At 41.4% G+C, this 23,863-nt stretch overlaps 1 protein-coding gene and 1 long non-coding RNA gene across 4 annotated transcripts in view; both read left to right on the top strand.

Annotated features, from left to right (window-relative positions):
- Window positions 1-23,863, top strand: part of LOC143217601 (uncharacterized) — an 85,227-nt gene that overhangs the window by 36,876 nt on the left and 24,488 nt on the right. The window lies entirely within an intron of this gene.
- Window positions 10,843-19,634, top strand: LOC143217608 (uncharacterized). Its single transcript, XR_013010864.1, has 2 exons — window positions 10,843-13,177; window positions 17,733-19,634. It is a non-coding gene; the product is annotated as an uncharacterized LOC143217608 (long non-coding RNA).

Genomic DNA, 23,863 nt, shown 5'->3' with positions numbered 1-23,863 from the left:
ATTCTGGTTGGCATAGAATGGACCGGCCATGTCAACAATATAACCATTTGTTGTACAGATGGTAAAGGGTTTACACAACGGTACCTTTTTTTGTCCTGAATATGACTTACGTTGATACTCGTTGTTTGTACTTTTCTGATGGCGAATATACGTCCCATCGAAAATCAACGCTAGGTGGTTGCCGATTTTATGTAACCGTTTTGCAATATTAGAGGTTTCATTCTCTATGAGATATTCACGGGTGAAAGCTGCGACTCCAAAATGAAACGGAAGTATATCTTTTTCAAAACTATTTATGACGGAACTACAATATTGAGATACTTTCTGTTCATGATCCAACCCAAGCGTTGCCGCTATATGATTGTTAGAATTACCCGTTCGCAATTTAAATAAAAATACAACTATATCCGAATATTCTCTAGCCTGAACTTCTGTCCTGATCACTTTTTTTTGGCCTCGCACTTTACGTATAAATCGTTTACATTTTACACATTTTGGATCGCTATCCAGAGTTTGCAAAATTACTTTAGACATTCTAAATTCAAATCCTTCAGAAGTCTAACAATAAGTAAAATGTCTTTCTGGAATTCACTCTATGGTAGCACACAGAAAACTGAAATCGAAGCCTTCGGACGATCATCATCCCATAGCTCCAAACATTTGCACATCTCAGGTAAACCGTGGCAACGGCCAACAGCACGCACAATAAAACATTTGACGTGCATATAGTTCAAACGGTTTATGAGGCAGACGAAAGCGAAGCTATTTTTTAAAAAGCCGTTTTCAGCACATGATATTAAGGTGTTTTAGAAAATGCAACTGAATAATACAATTATTCATTATTTAATTCAACAACATAATATTATTAAATTCCAAGTAAAATCACGACACATCAGCCGGAAATACTAAATACTCCAAAATTATTTTTGTATGTATTTTACTAAAAAATGTTATTTAAATATTTTTAAAACATGAAAAAATATTGTTAAAATCATATATGTAAACCATATAATAAAAAATTGAGAAAATAAAAAATAAGGCATGGAAAAAAAAAACTTCGTGGTGGGCAGGATTTGAACCCTAGCATATCCACTCCGTAATCCGACGCCTTAACCATTGCGCCAACCTGTGATGTTGTGAGCGCTTCGAACATTTTGGTATATATTCCACAGGAGACGATTTTTTTACTCTCTCAAATCGCATTTCTGAGGTTAAAAAATTGCCCAATTCAATGTAGTAACACTAATTAGAGCTTAATGTACCCCCACGGTAGAACCTGCAAGTCTAGCTTTCCTTCTAGCAGCAAAAACGTCGAAGCAGTTTGGTTTTTATTGTTTTTGACAATGATCTCCCACAACAAAAAATCTGAAAAAAATCGAGGACACTGCTTTTCATGGTAGCTTATTAGGGCACTAAACAGTAAAATAGCATGTTTTCATATTTTTGAGAAATATTCATTTTTCCGACGTTTTGAGTGTTTTTCATTTTTCACGACCATAGTTTGCAACCAAAAAATCTGAAAAAATTCTATAAAATGCGTCTTAAGACCCGACACGTGCCACATTTTTTTTAGAATTTTAGAAAACATCCGAGAGCGGAAAATGAGCAGAAAAGCGCGAAATCTAATTTACCCTATAACTACCCTCACGAGCAAGCTAGAGGGCTGAAATTTTACTCAGATGGGTTTTTATTGGTCAGCTTTCGAATGGTTCAAGAGCCATTGAAAAACCTCTAAGGGCAGTTTTGACCATCTTAATCGGCTATGCCCTTTGCTGCATTTTCCATTGTTTTTCCAAATACTGCATTATTCATTAATTTAAATAAATTCTTTGAAAATTCATTGTTAGCGTTTGTGCGTAATCTAGTGTTTAAATCAATATAGTTACGCAACCATGGTGACTGTTTAAACTCTAAAATTTTATGAATTTTTTGTAATTTCAACTTATGCTTCAAACATTGTTGAAGATATCGATAGTGAACAACGTATCGCTTCTTATCGTAAAGCGTTGCAACCAATTTTCTCTGCTTCGAGCCGACCAATGTATCATGATTTTGGCAAAAAGGGAGATCATCATGCGCATCATTAATATCACGCGGATACTTTAAATCCACCTCCAAAATATATCCTATAGGGTTGTCAATTGTAATTGATTCGATATCGAAATTATCTATGTCCTCCACCCACCGAAAATCTCTGTGTGGAAGAGGTTGTGACATAGCCCAACCGTATAAATTGTTAACATCAAAATACATTAGGTATGTAGATGGTTTGTCGGAATCATATGTAGATAAATACTTATTATTCGCGTTCGCATATCTGTGTGAACTTTGATTCAATCCACCACGTATTCCACGTTCCACGAACAAAAGCATGTCCACGTCAGTGAACAACTCCAATTCGATACCAGTCGTTTTTAACATCACATCCCATGCGAAACCGGGGAGCGTGTAATAATGTGCTGGATCGAGTTTATAATTCTTTAGACAATCGTTGGGAAAATTTTCAAAAACGTCTGCCAACAACAATGGTTGTAAAATGAATCGCGAGGTGGCAAACTCGTATCATTTAATTTATCATATGTCGATATATGAGCCGCTCAGTGCACACATCGATTAACTCCATAAAACGAAAAGTTGAGAAACGCGATGATGTAATGTATATTGTTTTTAAAAATTCTTCTGATATATGAATTCAAATATATAATGTAGAATGCATAAATTGCAGATATAGCTTTCATGTAACGGTATATAAAATTAATAAGAAAGAATAGCCAACAAACAATCGTCAGTAATGTTACAGTTTTTATGTGACTGGTGGAGTTAATCGATTTGGCAACTGAAAAAAGTAATAAAGTTAAATTTAGTCTTTGCATTTTTAAGTTTTTTATTACAGAAAAAGTTGGTTATTATACATTTTTATCACAGCTTTTCCATAAAAATGAATGTTGGCAGTTCGGTTATAATATAATTTTTGTAATTAATTCATAGCAGCTTTATGTTAGCGGCATTATTCTTTGGGATGATTCAGCAATATTATAAATAATGTCTTCTTCATCAGCTGTATGCGAGGATTCGTCATTTCGATTTGTTGACAAGTTCTTATAGTAATCGTGTTTAACAGGAGGAATGAATTTTAGCAGGTCCATCATGTCTCTCCATTTTTCCTTTGTCACAGTTCTACCTTTAGGATATAATAAAGGCTGATCTATATTTTTCAAACTTTGCGGTCTACCCACTAAAGATTTTCTTATATTAATGGCTTGAAATTCTGTATCTTCATTATAGTCACATTTGAATTGTATGAGATAGGGTTTGGACCTTTCTAACTTTATCCAGCGTATTTTAAGCCAATTTAGTGGAAGCCCTGTGACGGTTACTTTTCTGTTAATGATAGACTGTTCTAAAGGTTTTGTTGACAAAAAATCTTGGTGAGTCATTTGGATTAGATGAAATGGCGCTTTCTTTTTACATGTTTCGAGTATATGGTACCAATCATCTGGTGAAAATATGTTTTGATTTTTTTTCGCACATGACTCAATAATGGCAAAATCTGAGTCATTGGGCAAATAGCTGTGTCCACTTACCAAAAATTTCATGTCAATTGATTCAGCTTTGATTTCCGTGCTTTGAACAAGTTTCAATAAACTTAAGACGGTTTTAATATTTCTGTTTTGCCCGGTACACGAATCCGAATATGTTATTATTTTTTCGAAGTTTGCAGCGTAAGTCTTTATGTACTTTATTAGACAAGATGAAATTTCTTGAGACCCACGAGATCCTTCAGTTTCTGGCCAAACAAACATGTGGCTTATATTTTTATTGAATTCATGACATCCAAAATTATAAACATATAAATTTCGCTTATAATAAGCTACGGATGTGGTCAACTTGGGAAAGGCTAAAGCTTTTTCCAAGTCAAAAGAAAATACGAACAATTTTTCCGATGTTGCCATTCGATCGGCAGCCATTTGACTGCGAGCCCGTTCAGCCTCTTCTAAGTGAGTTTCCTTTTCAATTTTTTCCATCTTAATTCCCTCATCGTCTGAAGATTGAATTTTTATTTGAAAAGCATCACAAGTTTGACACGTATCCTTTGATGGTTGTTTAAAATGTAAATTAAATTTTGTAGAGAACACATTATAGTAATATTTTTCTTTCACTGATGCTACGTTTTCCTTTTCACATTCTGTGACGTATAGTTCATACATCTTCTTAATATTTAAGTCAGGATTTAAATATTGTCGTCTTGGATTATGAGCTCAGGTGTAGTGACTACTGTAGGCTGGAAATGACTTTATATGCTTTATAACATTTGTATCATCTATTTTATTGCTTGCAACGCGGCCTTTGCGCTTATCAACCAAAGATGTAACTTGTTCTTTAGAACAACAATCGTATATCCGCCCGTCACTCACCTGATAAGTGTCTCTAAAATATTTTTTACAAACGGGAATATCAAGTCTCTCTTTTCGAAAGTAATATGTAAACGAATGTGATCTTCGTTCTTTAGTTTCATTCGTAGGGCGCCTTCTTTTTATTTCGTTAACTTTGATACAACCTCTTAAGAAAATATTTTGGTCAAGTTGACTATGTAAACTATAAAATTCTTTCATGGCAGCCTCTCTCTCATCCGAAATAATTTTTTGATTGCAATTTTGACGGCATCTGCATTGTATATCGACAAATGTTTTTGCAGGTATTAATTTTCCTCCCCTATTCCTGTATGCCAAACCTTTTATCCTATTATGCTTTTGTAAATTTCGTATCCATTTAACAGGATTACGACTTCTTTTCCTCCCAATCAATGTGTTTGTTGGGTTTGTACTGTTGCAATCCGATGAATCCGAGGAAAACGATAAACGTCTTCTTGGACCAGACTTTCTGTTGATAAATCGTATTGAAGAATCATCACTGCTTTCCTCACTCACATTATTAGTCTCACTCATCTTGATTATAACGGTATAATATTTATTTCTTTAAAAACAATCTGGGAGTAATGTTGAAAAGACTAAGAAGTACACAGTAACATTCAGCGTGCGAGATCACTGCTATACTAACTACCGTTTGCATTGTGCTTCTTTTTATCTGTTTACCGATGCGATTTTGTTACGAATATTATTGAGAGGGAGAGAGCATCTTCGGCTGTTTAAAAACAAATAAGCGTCGATGCACGGCCAAAACAGATACAGCGTTACTGAAACGATTTACATTAGAGTATGGAGTTAATCGAAATGGCTTCTGAAATAAATTACTTATTATTCAATGGCCAAAAAAATTTGCCATTTAACGGTGCTAATCTTTATTATTCAGGAAAGTTATTATAAATATAAAAAGTTATGACTATACCAAGGGCTTTGACACTTAAATTTAAGATTTTTCAAAAAGTGGAGTTAATCGATGTGTGCATTGAGCGGCTCCTATAGTCATATGGGAAAACGCCTTTTCTAGTTAAAAGATTGAAATCATTATCGGATAGATGTGTAAATTGACTTCGTACGACATTTAATTTATTTTTACCCAAGTATGATGACAGCTTCTCAAGACTGGAATTCAAAAATTTGAGTGAATCGATAAACCGAGAGATTACCTCGTGGGCAATGGCCGGGTGGGGGGGGGGGGAAATAGTGGGATCCCCCTGGTCCAGAATCCGTATAGACTTACTACTTCCAACGGTACCCAACACATGCTAATTATACCACAATCAAGTGGTAGTTTTAAAAAATCGACATTTTTAAGTAAGACCAATAAATAGAATGTAATTTCTATTAGTATACGAGAGAACAGGTTGTGTTCTAAATGGGTAGGACCCTATTACAATACAAAATAACTTACAACTATTTACAAACTAATTTACAACTATATACAAAATAACTTGCAACTATTTCCAAACTAATTTACAACTATTTACAACTATTTACGAAACGTTTATTCGTCGCTCACGTCGCACAGTGGTCCCAAAGCCCGAAAACGTGGACAAAACCTCAAATCGTATTAAAAAATTATTGGATCTGCTTGAAAATTGGTATTAACCCGTTTTTGGGGTTGCTGATTACGAATCTGAACTTAAAATTTAAAAAAACAAAATGGCGGATCCAATATGGCGGACATATACATTAAAAAATTATTGGATCTGCTTGAAAATTGGTATTAACCCGTTTTTGGGGTTGCTGATTACGAATCTGAACTTAAAAATAAAAAAACAAAATGGCGGATCCAATATGGCGGACATATACATTAAAAAATTATTGGATATGCTTGAAAATTGGTATTAACCCGTTTTTGGGGTTGCTGATTACGAATCTGAACTTGAAAATAAAAAAACCAAAATGGCGGATCCAATATGGCGGACATATACATTAAAAAATTATTGGATCTGCTTGAAAATTGGTATTGACCCGTTTTTGGGTTTGCTGGTTACGAATCTGAACTTCAAATTACAAAAAACAAAATGGCGGATCCAATATGGCGGCACAAAATTATTCGTTCTTCTCAAAAATTGTTTATCAAGATTTTAAACATAGTCATTATAAATCAAATTAATTAAAAAAAAAGATAACTTAGTTTTTAATACATAGTATATAATATAATATCAATATAATATAATAATATAATAGAATATAAATTACAATATAATATAAATTACGATATAATATAACAGGATAACATTTTGAACATCTACTCAGAATCGGCATCTGGTTCCGTCTCTTCTATTCCGTTATTTACTTCCGGTGTCTGTAGCAATGCAATTGCTTCTGGAAATTCCCAAAGAAGCATTCACGTTACTTTACGTATAAAAACAGCGTTTGTCTTCGAAAAATATAAAAAAATTTCAGATATATTGTACGATTGTTTATAAAAAAAAACTGGCAATCTGTGTCCTCCATACGTTCTAAGCATAATCCTCCAAAAACTGTTTAAATTTTACAGAAAAACTTGGTGGATATCTCTCACAGTTTGAGAAGAAATGCAACGAAAGCTCACAAAATACCTACTCTGCATTACAAAAAACAGTGATACGAAAAACGGGGCAGAGGGGGGCAGCTAATTTTTTTTAAAATTGCAACATAATAGTATAAACTAGAAGCTCGAACAAGTTTCAGCGAACGAGGGTGGACGAGACTCAACTTTTACCCCAATCTTTAAAATTTATGCCTTCACTTTTACCCTTTCTTCTCCATACATAGTTATCAGTTAATAATAAATATTTTGCACTAAAAACTATGCAACTTACCTTCACAAACAGCATCCATAATGCACACTTAAAATCGATACGTTCCAATACAATTTACGCACTGTACAGTTAGAACTCGCACCGAGACTTGGAAGAGTACGAAGGCACTGTCTAATGAAACCGAAGTTCGGACTGCGACTGTGGGTTAGGTATAAAAATGCGACCTTTTTGCCGTTTACCTCCAAGTAGACATACTCTTAGAGTAGCCAACCCCACAATTAAAACTTACCTAGCTGAAAGTTCATTTTTTAGGTTTTGTCCACGTTTTCGGGCTTTGGGACCACTGTGCGTCGATGTCCAAGTCATCAGACGAGTTCGACCAGTCGGGGCATGCTTCCAAAACCGAATCAGCTGCGCTGTCGATTTCGTAAAAGCGTTTTTCCTCCTTTATTGCATGGTCAATGAAATGCTTCCAATTTTCGGGGGATACATTTTCGATGGCTTCATCTAGATATCGGCGGACATCTGCCAACTTGTACGACACATTACGCGCCCTAATAAATTCTTTAATTTTTGCCCACATGCACGCTCTATAGGATTTAATTCGCAGTGGTAAGGGGGAAGGCGTAGGACGGTATGTCCGCGTTCCTGATGGAATTTTTATTCCCGAGTAGAGCGTAGTGGTGTGGAATATAAATGAATGTATTGTTTATTACAACAATTATACAGAACTCAATATACGTATTATTTGAGGTTATACAGGGTGCGCCATCTCAATCTGGTCGATGGAAGTATTGAATAACTTAGAGAATTTTCAACAGATTTCACAAAGTCGTATTTTTTTATTAAATTTGATTCATTACAATTTATTTTGATTAGTTTCCAAAAACCACATCGATCAAATGTCCGCCTTTATTACTGAGACAAAAATGAGCTCTTTTTTCGGCATTTTTCATTGTATTTGCCAGCGTCTCGGGCGATATCGCTGCGATTTCGGCTCGAATGTTGTTTTTTAGCTCGTCTATGGTCTTCGGCTTGTTGGCATAGACTTTACTTTTCAAAAATCCCCACAAGAAGAAGTCCGGTACAGTCAAATCCGGCGATCTTGGTGGCCAGTCAATATCACCTTTCTTTGATATCACACGTCCTGGGAAATTCCGACGCAAATAGTCCATTGTTGAGCGCGCAGTGTGACATGTCGCACCATCTTGTTGGAACCAAAATTCCTTAAGACCTTTTTCACGCATTTGTGGTAAAACAAAGTGTGCCAACATCCACCGATATCGATCCCCATTGACAGTTTCACCAGCTCTGAAGAAAAATGGTCCAATGATGGTTTTTGAGCAAACACCGGCCCAAACAGTCACTTTCTCGTCGTGCAATGGAGTTTCGTGAATAATATGAGGATTATCGGTGCCCCACATGCGACAGTTTTGTTTGTTGACAGCGCCAGAGAGGGTGAAATGAGCCTCGTCGGTCATCAGAATTCGCTCCCAAAAATCCGGCTCAGCTTCCTTCATTCGACTAACGTTATTAGCGTAAGCCAAGCGTCGCGGCTTGTCAGTTTCCAATAATCTTTGAGTCAACTGCACTTTGTACGGAAACATGCTAAGATCTGGCTTTAAAATCCTTCTCAAAGTGGTTCCACTAATGTTTAATTGCTGAGACCGGCGGCGGTATGAGACATTTGGATTTTCTGCAACACTCTGTCGAACAGCTTCGATATTTTCATTTGAACGACCTGGACGCGGTCGAGCTTGATGTTGGAGGTTAGCTACAGACCCGTGCTCCATAAAATTTGAAGCTAAATGACGGATAGTGTCGCCTTTGGGCGCAGGACGTCCGCGATATTTTTTACGATACGCACGCTGAGTTGACACAACTGAACGATTATTTTTAATGTAAAGCGAAACTATTTCGGCGCGTTCTTTCGGCGTATAGCGATACATGGTTCAAATTGTACCGATATAACCTATACGAAACGTGTTGTACAACGCTGATCGGTTAAAATCTGTCAGAGTTATTCAATACTTCCATCGACCAGATTGAGATGGCGCACCCTGTACATGTGTTAACTGGCTTGCTATTAGATCGAGAAGGAAGTTCGGCCACAAGTGCCCGTACAGAGAGTACGCATCACGCGTTACAATAGTTCACGTGACTACGTACGAGTTAACGTTATATTTAATAGATGTCGCGATTAGTCATGCTCCAACAATTCCTTTGCATACTCGTCTATAACATAATTACTCTCCGGCTGCTTGTATTTTTGGACGAGTTCTATTAAGCGTATTTTGACATATCGTGGATCTACGGTTTCCCCTTACTCTCCAGCCACGAGATAATTTTGCTCTTTTGCCACGATAAAGTAGGATAGTATTCCTTCAAAGAAGGAATAGAGAGTAGAGAGGCTACTCTACCCTCCTAGCCGGATAAACCGGTTAGGTTGGATTAGGGTAGAGTAGGGGACACCGAGTCCCCCCCCTTACCATGTCCCTCGTTGCTGCGTCCTGGTTTTCCCACGTCTTCGGATCCCGCTGTAGAAACCGGTTCCCATTTCAAGGCTGGATTATAAACGGCTGGAACGGATGAGCACGCCTCGGAGAAAGTCTCGGGGCCCAATTCTATCTCTAAGTGAAGGACCACGCGTCCTTTATACGCGTCGTCTTTTCCCTGGCAAAGGGTATCCATGGCGGCAAGTGTTACGGCTTCCGATGACACGTTGTCTGCATACCACAATGGCGACCGATTGACCAGTATGCCACGGCGGCCGGCAACTGTTACCGCGAGCGGGCCAGAATCGCAACTGGCTTCCTTCGCGTCCGTTGGTGAGTATATACGGAATACCACTATACCGGAGCCCCCACTTACGATGCCGACGTCCCAGCGGAGGGAGAGAACGCGAAAGGGGCGGCTGAGGGGGATTTGTTGATCTTTAGCAACCAGTGAAACCGTATTCGACTGGGCAAACTTCGCGATAGAGGTGTCTATGAACGTATTACGCGGAGCTCTATATCGACGCCTACGGCGCGGGCGGCATCGGCGAGCCATCAGTTACCGACTGATGGTAAGTTATCGACAGAATTACCGACGATTACCGGCGGTCGGTAAAACAGATTCCTGCCACGAGACCACTTATTATTTCACACAGAGAAGTCCAAAGATTATTAGCGGCGAGTACAGTAGCCGAGCCCCTACACCACGTCAAGGTTATCTTTACGTAGGGGAGAAGGCCCGTAGGCACAGTCTTTCGCGAACCGGATTTTTAAAGTACCACCGGAGTTAAGTCCTCTCGGTATTATAACACTAATAGGGGCTCACCAGGCAGCATCATGGGGAGGAGCGGTGTTCAACCAATGTGGAAAAGTCCATTCGAAGGCTCCATTCTTCTCGGCCGGGCCGTAGCTTAAAGGTGAGCGCATACTAGAGGGTCGCGGGAAGGCCAAAGCCGCCGATGGACGTCCACGCGGGAAGAAATCTCTAGCGGGCCGACGGCTCCACAGCAGGGAGCAGGGCTACCTGCTGTGCGCGGCAGAAAGAAAAGGTCTCCGTGGGCTCCCCACCTCTTTTAGGGAAAGGGACCTTTCTTTCAGGGAGCCCTGCTCCCTGCTGTGGAGCCGTCGGCCCGCTAGAGATTTCCCCCCGCGTGGACGTCCATCGGCGGCTTTGGCCTTCCCGAGACTATCCGCGGCCTTCCCGCGACTTTCTAGTATGCGCTCACCTTAAGGCGTCGACAGGTTTCCCGTGAATGTCCTTGGAGACGCAGAGTGCTGTCCACACTGTGGTATGGAGCGTTGTCAAGCACAATGACTGCCCTATCTGCCAACATGGGCAAAAGGTTCTGAAACCATTTGAAGAATGTCTCTCCATTCATCTCCTGGTGGTAGTCCCCCTTTTTATTTTTGGCCTCGAAACAAAGGAGTTATTAAAAGACGCCTTCCATTTGACGCGGGAGCAGGTATGCCCGTTGTGAGGCCCCTTTCTGCAGCGTTCCTCGGGCAGGTAACAGTCGAATCCATGGACCTACAGGACTGAGCATTAGCCTGCGGGGGTGCAAGAAAAGACGGAAGGGGTATCATTACGGACCACATGTGGTGCGCTCTATAGGCGACTCTAAATACTAGTGTAGCGTCTGCATATTTGCGCATATTTGCAATGAAATTATAAGAAAAATAGACACTCAACATTCATTTCTTACTTTACTAAACCATTGTAATGATCAGCATATATTATACGATCATAGGATACACCTGATCAAGTGTATAATTAATAATTACGTTAAAGTCAGGTACAATTATATCTGTAAGCAAAAAAACAATGTTGCTAATAGCAAAAGAAATTATTTTAATAAATTAATATTGTTTTCTGGCCATTAAGTACATCGTGTTGTTATTGATCCTTTACATATTTCTTATAAAATCACTGATAATTTTTCAAAACATTTATATATCCTTTATGATAAGACATACGTAAATAGAAATAACATTATTACGCATGTCACAATTGACTTACAATTAGAATCACCTTAAAATATGCGGTGAATATACGTGATTCATTTGTACATTTTAAATGTTCCCGCTACTTTATATAGATGGCAACACTTTCGGTCCGTAACACCGACAAGTTATATCTCGTCTGTCCCTCTCGCCTAAAACCCTACCTTATGCTCAGTCCTGTAGGTCCATGGTCGAATCCACCCATATTTTCCTCTTACAATTGCCGGCGTTGAACCATGTCTGATCCAAATAGTATATTGGACGCCCTTCACATCGAAACTTTTCAATTTCTTCAATGTACCTACAACGTAGTAAAACATAAATTGTTATAAGAAACTGAGTTTTTTCTGGAAACACATTTTCGAATGTAGACTGTTACTTACCGTTACCGCCAGGAGATGATGTGGGGTTGATCCAAAAACGAGCAATGAGGTTTCTAAGTGTGACACTGACGTCTTTACCTGCTTTGGATAAAAGGCTTGCTAAATAAGCAATTCCCTTTACAGCTAGGTTTGGTTCATTTAGCCACTGATCTGCATCAGCGACATCATTCTGTTGTTCCTCTAATTCAACATCTCTTCGTAGAATCAGATCCGTAAGGTGCAACATGCTATCAGCCTGTAAGGCGAACTCATTCCACTCCTTCGGAAATGCTTCTATTAATGGATCCACACACTCTGTTGCGTTTCCTCACCACATATTATATTTAAACTCCATGCGTTGGAGCAATCTACAGGGTGAATACGATAAAGCAGGACACCTAAATATCTTGTCACGTCAATTATTTCACGGGAAATTATGGCTTGGCGGCCGGGCCACGCTCGGTCGCGGGAAACGTGGTCCTCCCGGGACAAACAATCACTCGTGAATTCGAAATTGATCACCTTCGAATGATCGAAACGAAACCACGGGCGCCAGGCACGCAGACGTGCCACGTGGAAACAATCGGAATCGAAATTCGAAGGATCACTTTTCCGAACACACGAGGATTGCGCTGGTGTATGATTGCGAGGTTGTAGCTGACAAAATAACGAATTCATGCATGTAACACAATATGACCTTCAAATGACCTTCAACCCAGAAAAATGGTATAAATAAAATTCAACGTGTAAGATTCATTTGATGTATTTCTGTTACGCCATATGTTCAAAAATATTCCCTTGAGCTGCTATACATTCATTCAGCCGTGAAGTTACAGAACGTACTGCTGCGTAATTCATTTCTGAGGAAATCGACGCACAAGCCTGGACGATTCTTTCTTTCATGTTGTCTACAGTCGTTGGTGGTTCACTATAAACCTCGTCTTTCAGTTGTCCCCATAGATAAAAATCAAGGGGTGTAAGGTCTGGTGAGCGAGCTGGCCATAATACGGGTCCGTTACGTCCAATCCAACGATTTGGAAACTTGTTATTCAAGAATTGTGTTACGACACGGGAAGAATGGGCTGGACATCCGTCATGTTGATACCACATATCAGCGGGGGATTTCCCCTCTGGAGCTGCCGAGGAAGGTGTGTAGCGATAACTGTATAAGAAATCGTGTAGCTCCTTCTCCCAGTCCAGTGGATTCCATGCGATAGCCCTCTTCACTGTGTCCACCATCCTTTCAGCCTGACCATTGGAGTGTGGTTGGTTTATGGGTGACATCAGGTGCGTTGACTGGATTTCCGCACAGAATGCCTTGAAAGATTGTGCAGTGAATTGCGTTCCGTGATTGGCAACGATCGTTCTAGCCTTAAAGCTACCCCCATTCGCTAATTTCACCGCATTCAAATTATCACACTTCAACTCTTCACATACTTCATCGCACATTCCGATTTCTTTCAACACTTCATTCAACCAAATCACTTCTTTCACACCATCCAGCATCGAATCCAATTCGCGTTCTGTCGGCCATCTATTTAAATCTCTTCCTATAAACTCCCCACCGTTGTCAGACCTGATTCTCTTGAGTTTCATTTCTGTTTGGTTTTCCATAGTAGTGATTAGTCTCTTCATTTCTTTTGCTGCTTCACATTTTTCCTTCAGCAATCTAACAAAAATCATCCTAGAGAAATCGTCTATAACGCTCATGACATAATTTTTCTTACCACACGTCGATGGTTTGATCGGACCTATCAAGTCCGTGTGCCAAAGTTCCATAATTCTTTTTGTCCTTACTTTTTCCAGTTTGAAACCATCTTATATATATATATATATATATATTGTCACGTTAACCTTTTTCCGACGAGCGGTTTGACTCGCGGAAGCCGGTTACCTTCGGGCCTTGCAGGCGCGGAGACCAGGCCACGTGCAAGCCGAGTGCACGTGGTCCGCCCGAGACAATACTCGACTCGAAGATTCGACGAATTCCTTACGAAAATCTACAAGTTCGGGCGCCAGGCACCGCGAGGATGCCACACGAAACGCGGAACAGGACTCGAGCTCGGAGGAGCCGAGGTCGCGAGCCGAATCTTCGAGATACGCGGATCGAAACGGCGTCGCGACTGGGTCAGATGGTTCGAACACGAGATGACTAGGACAGCCCTCTCGGCAGGACGGATCTCAAAGGGAATCGAATAATTCGACTACGATATGGTCTCGAGCTATTTATTGCAGCATTCGGTAGATTACAGAATCAGCGGCCACGTGGCCGCGACCCGAGAGCCCGCGCTCTTCATACAAGATAGCGAAAAGATGATCGCTCGCCGCGCGGTTGCCCTACCGATTTCGCTCGCGACGATACCGCTGACAATTACCGTCGTTTCGTTCACCGCGAACTTCGGAAACGCGAGGCGCAGATGACCGGCGAGCTGCGAGACCGCCGCGATGACTTCCGCACGTGATTCGCCCCGACGCGTACGTTATCGATTGCGCGATCGAACGCCGACGGAAAGCATACGCGCTTCGACAGGAGACACAGGATTCGAGAAACGCGAAGATACCGAATTGAATTACTCTCGCGAACGCGACTCCTCGTAAGACACTCTTTCGCACGCAATTTACAGAGGAAAACTCTCTCGAAATATTCCCGAAAAACCTCAAAGCATTCCGAGAGGAATGCGAGCGAATTATCGAGGACCGAACGGGAAGCGTTCGTCCTTGCACGACGAAGGTCGAGTCGGCGCGCAACGAAAAGACCGAATGGATCACTGAGACGACTTACCGCTTCTCGTGGCGTTCTGATTCGTTTTCACAGGGATGCTCGGCTCCCGGTAGAGCTAGGCTCGGTTGGTCTTCACTAACGCCACGTAATCCTCTCACGGGCACCCTGAATGTTCGCGTCGCGATTACTTGGTTCGTTTTCGGGCGAAATGCTATGGCGTGTTCGTCGGTTGATAGCCAGCGCGACAGTGATCCATCGATTTTCGGCCGCCTAGCGGATCGAACTCGGCTCCCCCCACTCGACCGCTTTTCCCGAATTGCCTATGGCGTGTTTCCACGGCGTGAACTCTATGGCACAGGAGCGTATCGCTCACTTGACCAGCGGAGGGGCTTCCTCTTCTTGCCTACGAGGGCACCGACCCCGGGGCAGCTCTCCCTTGATGGGGCGAGACGACTTCAGGGTTTTCCGTCGGTCCGTATTCGGACAAGGTGTTCGAAAGCTGCTGTCCTGGCGTCGCATCCGGTTCGCTTGCCGAGTGTCCTCGCATCAAGCTCTATTTTCCCGAAATCGGCCATTCGCTTTTCCGTCGGGCGCTTCCTGGCTGCGAAAGGTCGGTGGTTCCTTCGGCGCGTTCCTTATACGGCCCTGAAACTTGCCGTTCTCGGCACGCGCGACAGGTGTCATTACAGTGAGCGAAATTCGTATAAACGCACCTAAAAAAATATGATTTTTGGGGCTAAAAGTTTTAAATTCAAATGAGGCGAATATAATAACGACAGAAGAGTAAAGATATATTTATGTGCTATAGATATTTACATATTTATATTTAGGTAAACATATATAAGTCTGTATTTATTGATACAGACTTATTCTTTGTGCGAAATTCGTTTAAACGCACAGCAAGAAAAGACTATATAAAACTAAACTTATATTATAATTATAAATTTAATATTTTGTATGACCTCCATTATTTTGAATTAATGCAAAAATTCGATTCGGCATTGGATTTATCAGATTATTTATGACTGTAATAGGAATCTCTTCACAGCAACGTTTAATTTCTTCTTTTAAAGCTGCAGTATCGGTGAATTGGCGGCCATTTGCATATATATTTCTTGCCATTATACCCCATAAGTTTTCAATGGAGTTCATATCAGGACTGCATGCAGGCCATTCAATTAAAGGGATATCCCGTGCCTTAAACCATTCGCGGGAATATTTTGAAACGTGGATTGCTGCGTTGTCTTGTTGGAATACAAATTCACGTTCGCCAACTGTATCTTCCAAAAATGGAATTAATGCTCCATCTAGCATGTCGACGTACTTTTCTGAATTTATTGTGCTGTTAATAAAACAAAGTTTCAGTTTTCCATATGAAGAAAATGCTCCCCAAATTATTACACTTCCACCGTGGAAATTTCTGGATAATTTAGGGTCATTTTTTCGACGTAAATCGTGCCAGTAGAAAAAATGACTTTCTTCCATTCATCAGTCCAGTGCATATGATTTTTTGCATATTGCAACCGAGCAACCTTATGATGCGCTTTCAACATTGGCTTTTTCTGTGGTTTCTTAAAAACTATGTTTGTATTATTATGCAAAATTTGTTGAACACGTCGCTTTGTTACTGATAATTGCATTTTCGCAACAATTTGACTTGCAACTAATCTATTTTTTGTAGCTTCATAGAAAATAATATTCTTTTCCCGTTTCGTTATTTTAGAATTTCCTTTCGTAGAACATTTCTTTCCATAATTTTCTTTCAATTTCAATAAATTTCTTACTACACACTCTGAACGATTAATTTCCTTTGCTATTTTTCTATTCGATTCACCTCTTTTGTTTAAAATTGCTATTGTAGCTTTTTCGCCTTCGGTCAGAAAATTTCCTCTTGGCATTTTTCTCCTTTTCATTAAAACAAATATATTATTAAATGTGTTACTAAATACAGTTTAATAGTACACAATTCAACAATATGAAGCACTTACCACTATTATTTCTGTCAATATTAATCGAAATAAAGCACTGCGATTAAACGAATTTCGCATGCGTAGACGTTGTACTTACACGTTTCGCTCTGCGACATAGACTGGCATGTAAATGCGGAAAAGTTCGAAGCATAGATGTTGAAAGTAAAGGTCGAGCAAAGTAAATAACCCCATTTTGACAACATTATTTGTCCTTTTCTTCTCCATAGGCATGAAAATTTGTATATTTTGAAGTGCGTTTATACGAATTTCGCTCACTGTAGGAGGTCCTTGATAATATCGGGATCTCTTAGAGGGGCGCTCTCGAATCCTGTCTCGGTACGTGTCCCGTTAGAGGGCGGTCCGGTCCTTTACCGTTCTCGAACCTACGCGGAGTCACCGGAGAAGGGACGTCGCAAACGTTGCAACGTCACAATATATATATATATATATATATATATATATATATATATATATATATATATCTCCTCCATGTTAGCCATCACGTGGTTAACCCGAGTCATCAGCTCGTGGGAGAACTGTAATCGGCACTCTAGTGTATCAGCCGTATCAGGTGGAAAATATACGCCGGTCAGGACATTCCTTTCTTCAGGGCTGAGATCTTCAATCGGCCCATATCCCAGGAAGTTTGCAGTAGGGACCATTTCCTCGCTCATGAGATTAGCGGGCAGCAGCCTCCAATTCCTAGTCCTGTTAAGGGTGGCTTCCACCCTTCTTCGCGTGACGAGGGGAGCAACATAACATTCATACAAGTTATGGTTCTGTGCGGTAACTGGTCCAAATGTGCCAGCATTCTCCCCCTTGCGCGGAATGATTATGTCCGGAACGTTCACTCGGACATGGTCACCTGCCGTAGTGGTGACATGGGTGATCAAGGAGAAGAACTCTCCGATTTGACTGAAATGTACGCGCGTCGAAAATACAATGCGCAAAGGATTCTACGGAAATCACGATACTGAATAATATGTTAACGGCTCAATTGCACGCTCGCAGTTACGGAAGTGGCTCGCAATCTTCTCTGCACGTCGGGATCCATCTGTGGAACGACTCCTTCAAGGAACAAGATGGCGGCTTCGCAGCGGCGTGCCTCGTGCAGCAGAAAAGATGACAGACAGAAAACGTCCTTCAGGAACGTCTCGGGCGATGCACGATCGGGCTCGTGCAGCTATCGGCCTTCCTCTCGCCTGGGGCAGCAACGGCTACGTGCAGCGAGCGGGGTGCTCGCCGCCAGGAACGACTCGCTGTCACGGCTACAGGGGCGGCTGAACCGTTACGGACCCTGCTGAGCGTCCAAGATGGCGGCTGAACAGGAAACGTCCCTCAGACCGCATGGCTCGGCGAAACAGCAAAACGGTACTCGAGTGCATTCTCCTCGAGAGAACGTGGCGTCGGTGTGACGCTGCACTCTGCTTGGCTGGATCCTCGACGCTCGTCGATGAAGGTGCGTGCCAGCCAGATTAGCTGCAGGCACGTGATGTCCCAAGACCACGTGTTGATGTCCGTAGTTGATTATTAAAGGAGAATTCTACTTAGATAAGTGAACTGCAATTTAAAGTGTTGTACTTCACTATCAACATCATCATCAACCACAACATTCAACCAGCCCTCACGAGATTAATTTTTCGTCGAACGCAGCGGGGTTACGATTGAACCATTAATCGAGTCCCATCCCGTACATAATTTTTTTTTTCTAAACTACCAATATTCCATTCCTACTTCTCTCAGGTGGTGCCTGAAGCGTCGATATCTCCTTGATAATTTTATATAAATGATACGGATAGTTATTATTAGAAGCAGCAAGATAATACTATCAGCTATCCCAGACTCTTTATATTTAGGTCTGATCCAGATAGGGTAAATGTAAAGGGTTAGATTACTATTAAATTGCCATTCAGTTATCACTATCGTCGTTTTCACTTGAATAGCAATTGTGAGGGTCATCATGATGAGCTTCATATTGGTACGAGTAATTTAATATGTTTAACATTCCTAGAAATAATAAAATTATATCAAATAGGGTCATGATTTATCCCGATTTTTATAAATGTATCACAAAATTTACTGTTAATTTCTCTTTCCTTTATGTAATAGTTCTATTAGGTCTGTTATTAATTGATTGTCTCTATGGAGCATAGTATGATGCCTTTTGGAACATTTTCTACACATCGTAGAACGTATTTCCTATATCTTTTTTGATTGATTCAGGAATCAGAAAAGATTCAGGATATGAGGAGTGGAGTTTCAACACCGATTCGGGAGACAGTTTGTTACCCTTTTTTGAAATCTCTAAATCATTGTGGAGGTATTTCTCTTCTTGTGCGTTGTCTCTGTTATACATATTTTTCCGAAGTTGATTGTGTCAATGCAATTCATTTTTCAAATGTAATTTTTCCTGTTGGGAGGAGGTTTGCTTAGGCAAATGGTACAATTCGGCAACGGCGACGAATTCGACAGCTGCGATGGCGACGACGACGACGACGACGAAGCGGCTCCGTCGCTCCGTTCGTCTTTTCAACACCTTCCCTGCATTCTCTCTCTCTCTCTCTCTCTCTCTCGCTCGCTCGGACGCGCGTAATAGTGATACCTTCGGGGATGGTACCTGTGTGTGTGATCTCAGTCTGTCCTGAAACAATAAAGCGATGCTATCACTTTCTCGCTCGAAACACGCGTTATCAACGCACGCACGCACGCACACACACGTTTTCGTTCGAAAATTCTATCTGTCGCGCGCGCGGACGAATGAAATACAACGGGTAGATACAACGGTTCGACTGGTACGCCGAAATACGTCGAATACGAGGACACCGAAACCGCGAGTATAAACCAGTTACGAACGCGAGATAGGTCACGCCGAGTAAACATACGGAGAATGTATGTGTGTGCGTGCGTGCGTGCGTGCGCGCACAAAAGTCCCTATACTTACCCCCGACCAGCGTATCATAGTGTTTTCTTCTTATAGGCCACCACTATTACGAGTATGAGCGTATACACTAGTTCCATTGTCCCCCGTGTGCTCATCTCAGATCGGACATCAAGCCTATCCATACCTCCTTAAACCTTCGCTATGTAAGTGCCCCACATTTTCACAAATCTAGTAGTCCTACATGCACCACTACTGTGCTTCATGTGTGTAACTACCAAATCTCTGTCTGATGCTGACCACCCAGCTAACGTACGCTCAGAAAGGTTGAGGGCCTTAGCCAATGCCTTGTCTGTGTGTTTGCCTGTCCCTCGGGCTTCATTGAAATCTAGCTGCATGTGTGCGCGATCAGGGACCGCCCTCTCACTCCAACTGACAGATTTACGCGTGCTTAGAGCACCAGCACTAATCTAAGTACAAACCCGCAAGCTAGTCACGAACATCGTCGCCAACGCGCACACCAATTTCAAGATATTTAAAATAATTGCCAGCTATGGAATATCTTCGGCTCAAGATCCGTGCGCTGCGCGATCTCCTCGACGACGGCTGTGCCATCGATGATTGTGAAATAGGCCTGCTGTTGAGAAAATCCCTGCAAAGATTTCAAAAAATTAGACGTTTTTTCGAAATTTCTTTTTCACAAGTTTTTCATCTTTCTACTTACATATTATTTACTCTCCTCTTTTCGTGTGACTCCTCGATGTTCGAACGATTACATTCAGAGAGCGGATGACGGTTGTAATACATCGTGCTGTTTGCGTTTTTCAATGGTGATTGTCTCAATCTGAAGCGCGAATGCCTTTATGGGATGCGCTGGTCTCCCTACCACTTCCTTTTTACTGATAAAAGCAGACAAATGGAAGCATCCCCTCCCCGACTAGTCTTCAAAGAACTACAATAATCTTCCTACCACTTCCTTTTCTTTTACGAATAGAAAACTCGGTTTTTCTCAATCGATGCTGTAATGCCCCAAGGAGGAGTATCAATCAAATTACTGCAAATACACCGCTTATCGTCGTACGGACTCAATGCCAATTTTATTTCCGGCATCGAATACTCCTGATGCCGTACAGACTCTATACGATTACTGCTAACACTCTTTTCCGTATTATTATGAAGGCATTCGACATAGTCTTCGAAACTTGTATCCCGAGCGCTAACGTTTGTCCTGATCTTTTTGATCTTTTTAGTTTCGCGATCGTCGGGCACGCGAACCGCATACATTTTCGAACGAAGCCCTACGAACTCTGTCATAATTTTACGGCAGAACGCCGTAAACGTTGTTCGCGGCATAATTACTGGTGTCGTATCGATGGATATCACGCTTCCGTGATGTTATGCTTGCTAGTGCCCAGTGTACTTTGCTAGGAACTCGTCCTATCCCTCCTTCGGCTATTCGTTGCCTGCCTCCAGGATCCAGACGTCCAGTGCGCTCCGCCGTTACTAAGATGGCTGGACCACCGGTACTATTCTCTACGCTAGGTGGTGTAGTTAGCCAGTCTTTGGCATTCTTCTCGCGGGGGATGAAAATGCGGTTTAAGGCGTGTTATGACATGCATGGAAAATTCCATGTAAAATACCGTTGGTTCTCGGGACACTTCGAAGCCAGCACTTTCTTATTTTTTATGAGGGTCCGAGGCTCAAATTGCACACCCTTAGACTATCGGCTTCGGGACCATCATTAAGCGCAACTCCTTGAGAGTTTCGGATAAATAACTCTGCTTCTAACCAGTGTTTTGTCTTCTATCTGAGCGTCCTCTATTAGCCTCTGAGTTACCCCTGAGAACTTAGCACACTGTACCTGCTTGAAGGATTCTTCTCCAAACTTCTTTTTCCATGCGATTGAGCAGGACGCTAAGTTGGGGAAGTTCCTTGCATTTAGGGAATTGTCACCTGGGTATAAAATCTTATAAAAAGGCCACATGTTGCCTGCTTTTACTTTGAGTTTGTTCACCACATCCATAAAACTCCCTACCTCTTCCCAAATAAGTTTTGACTTGTGAGCTTTAGTCATCGGGTCTTCATTGACAAATTGTATCATAGCATTAACCCCAGTCATTGCAGATTGTCCTAGCAGTACTATGGCTGCTGATAATTCTGTATAGCTATTCTGAAACTGATAACAGAATTTAAACAAAGTTATTCTCAATTTTGGCATAAGGTTGAGTGTTTGTGATAACTTTGCTAAGAATTTCCCATCTACTAAAAACTCTCCCTCAGGCCTTCCTAAAGTTGCATATACTGCCTTCTTCCTACTCACGATATAAGCATTTCTTTGAGTGGCCCCATTATAGCTTCATCCGAATGGAAGGTCTTCATCATAGTGATGAGAATCAGGTGACATGTGGCTCTTATATCATAATCAGTGACTTTGTGTGTTCCTAACCCAGCACTCTCTGGTCTTTCTTTTAATTTTTCATGTATTATTTTTACGGTACTATCTGGATTATTCAAATACTCTAGCAGAAATGATGCAAAGTTTGATTTGTAAACTAAGAAAAAACACAACCAATTATGTACATTTTCTAATTCTCCATCATATCTGTCATTGGCCTCACTTAAATACTTGTAAGATACTTTCAAATTTTTTAGTGATAGTCTTAATCCACCATCCCCTAGTAATGAATCAACAATAAATAGTTTCTTTATCCTTTCTGAAATAGGAAAGGATTCAGGGTATGATGAATGAAGTTTAATGGCCGATTCTGGGGCCAACGTATCTCCCTTTATCGATACCACAATGACTTAGAAGGCTGCTACATCCCGTGCCAAAGCCGCGTTATCGTAGTGGGTGGGCATCACTTCGTCGGGATTGGTCTGCAGATCTCCCTCAAAGATCGCCACAGGCAGCGCATTTTCGGCAACGAATCGCCGGCGCAACATCACGTTTGTTCGGGGATTTGCGAGGGCCTCAACCGTACACCTCAAGTTGTCAAAAACGACGCGTCCACTCTCAGGGAGGAGAGCTCCGCCTACGCCCTCTTATGTCCTGAGGTATTGTAGGAACATAGGAATTAGGACCCAAAGTGAATACTCCAATGTTGTCAATAAGCATCGACAACGACTTCGGGAAGTGGGCAAGGGTGGACCATCGGAAGGGTGGTCCGTGTACAAAATCTTACATTTTTGTTGGAAGGTTGGATACATGTATTCGTAATGAAAGCTGTACAAATGAAATTTCTAAAATTTCGTAACTCGTACGAGATCAACATAGATTGTGTGTTGGATCATTGTCTCTCTTTTTGTATATATCGAATATTATTTATGTATATTTGTTGGCAACACTCTCAGACTGGACTCGGACAGTGTACACATGGTGTTTGCTTGACCGCGATATCCACCAAAAGCTGAATCCTTCAGAAGCTCGCGCTTTATATAAGTGCAGAGATAAGCAAGGTCTACATACTGACGTATATTCACGGGTGGTTTAACAAGTGAGCTAAATGGATTACGCAACAATTCCATTGCAAGTGTTAGTGCTTGACTGAAATTGGTTTCTGGAATTCCTTTCGAAATCAGTAGATCAGTGTCGAAAAATAGCAGTTTTGAAGCCACATCTGCTATTGTAGCTAGACTAGTGATATTGGAATTCGCAGCTTGCTCTATGATCCATGTCAATGATAAACTTTCTGGAACATTAAGTTGGGACCAGCATGTACGAGTAAAATTTAACGAGCAGCTTTTTCAGCTGAATCGCGACGATGAATTGCACCATCGCTATATACATTCCCCACAACTTCACATACCGAGTAGTTCTACAAGCACCACTAGCATGCATCATATGCGTCACTATTGTATCACGTTCCGAGGCTGCCCATACTGTCAGATCACGCTCTGATAGGTTGAGTGCTTTAACAAGGGTCTTATCTGTGATGTAATCCTGTTAGTCTACTGTTGTTGAAGTCCAGCTGCATATGCGTCCTATCTGGAACAGCTCCCTCACTCCAGCAGACGGCCTTGCGTTTGTTTGGAGTGCCAGCACTAATCCAAGTTCGTATGCGCAAACTGGTCATTAAGCCACTGGTAGCAGCCGCGCTACTAGCAGCAGAATTTATGTTGCTATATACATGATAATTCACTACCAAGTTATAGCCGACATTTATGTCCTCACGAACGCGAGTGCCAGTGAAGTGGTGCTCACCCAACTGAACTAGGTCGAGGTAAAAGTTGGATTGACCCACTCGGCATGCAAGTATGTCTTCCA

The sequence above is a fragment of the Lasioglossum baleicum genome, chromosome 17 (assembly GCF_051020765.1).
Source record: "Lasioglossum baleicum chromosome 17, iyLasBale1, whole genome shotgun sequence".
Lineage (NCBI taxonomy): Eukaryota > Metazoa > Arthropoda > Insecta > Hymenoptera > Halictidae > Lasioglossum > Lasioglossum baleicum.
This window is presented reverse-complemented; position numbering and strand designations above follow the sequence as displayed.